This window comes from Choloepus didactylus, chromosome 22, assembly GCF_015220235.1.
Source record: "Choloepus didactylus isolate mChoDid1 chromosome 22, mChoDid1.pri, whole genome shotgun sequence".
Lineage (NCBI taxonomy): Eukaryota > Metazoa > Chordata > Mammalia > Pilosa > Megalonychidae > Choloepus > Choloepus didactylus.
In genome coordinates, this window is record NC_051328.1 from 1991698 (window position 1) to 1993277 (window position 1580).

The 1580-nt window shown below is 36.9% G+C and overlaps 1 pseudogene; it reads right to left on the bottom strand.

Moving 5' to 3' along the window:
- Window positions 1–367: 367 nt before the first annotated feature.
- LOC119518535 lies at window positions 368–1198 on the bottom strand (annotated as a pseudogene).
- Between the last annotated feature and the right edge of the window lie 382 nt (window positions 1199–1580).

Below are 1580 nucleotides of genomic sequence, written 5' to 3' on the forward strand. Positions count from 1 at the left end.
TCTTTGTTGTTGTTGTTTTCTCATTAAAGTCATCAGATAGATGTTAGAGTGATTTTTTTCACCTGAGTTTATGACAGGGAAGGGACGTAATACATAAACCAAATCATCTCTACTGGCATTGTTAATCTAGAAAAATGTAGTTGCATAGAAAGTAGTGAGATGAAGGACATACTTTCAAATGGGGCTTGATCATTTAAAGTTGTTCACAGACAGAATTTCCCACCAAGTTAGTATAGATTACATGTCTTTTAAAAAGAGCAACAATAAAGTTATTTTTTTTTTCTCTTCCATATTTGCTTTTAAGAGGAAAATACTGAAGCTTGCAGGGATTTCTGATGCCAGAAAACTGTTACATGCAAGGCTGTATTTAGCAATCAGGGTGATTCAACTCATGGTAATTGGCACATGCATAATTATAATTTGCATTTCAGTTATTTAAACTGAGATATTCTTGTTCAGGTTAAACAAACTGTGAGTAGAAGATCTCTTTCCCCAAGAAATAAGATGGAGAGAGTCTTTGGAGAACGGCCTCACTGAACTGGTAAGTTAGTTTTCTCCAGATTTTGATGATTTCTCCAGTTCTTCCATAGTTCCTCAGTGCTCTGGCCATTTTCTGGTAAGTCATGGTCTTCTGGTTACCTTTTCATTTTCCCCAAAGTTCTGCAAGTTTTTCTTTGTTTTTTTGATATAAATTGAAAGATGCCTTTAGGTTTATCTACCCACTGAAAGCAAGATGTCATCTCAGGGTTACACAGGGTCTCATGAAGGTATTCGTACAGTCAGAGCTTCTTTCTGCCTTTTCCTCCCTTCTGCTGGAGGACGGCAGGTTGTACTAGCTGGTTTTCAGTGGCATTCTGTAGAGATTGATGACTATTTCCTTCAAAATAGAAGTCTGCAGCACTGTTGATTACAGTTCTCCAGTTACAGACAGGGTCCTCTGTAGGCAGCAGGCTATATGGCAGGTGGAATTTCCTGACATGAGGGCAATGATTGATGAAAGCCAGGTAATTTTTGTAATCTGGGGAGAACTGAAGATCTCCAGTTGAATGTTGCCTTAGTACTTCAAAAACATCGTCAAATGCTTGACCCAGCTTGTCTGGTTCAACACAAGTCATTCTTCATTAATAAATTGATTCTGTCCATCAGAGTCCAGTCTAGTGTCCACATGTGCCAGTTGGAAATAACCTTCTCTTCTGAAACACCCTCTTCACCTTTTTGACAAACTCATTTAAGGTACAGAAGCTTTTGCTTTTGAGCAGTTCCCATTTATATATTTTTTTCCTTTGTTGCTTGCGCTTTGGGTGTAAGGTCTAAGAAGTTACCTATCACTAGGTATTGAAAATGCTTCCCTATATTTTCTTCTAAAAATTTTACTGTACTGTCTCTTAAGTTGAGGTCTTTGATCCAATTTGAGTGAATTTTTGTACAGCTATGAGGTAGGGGTCCTCTTCCATTCTTTTGGTTATGAATAGCCTTTTTTCCAAGCCCCAGGTTTTTTGTTTTTTGTTTTTTGTTTTTGGAGTTTGTCATTCTTTTTTTTTTTAATTAAATTCAGTTTTATTGGAATATATTCACATACC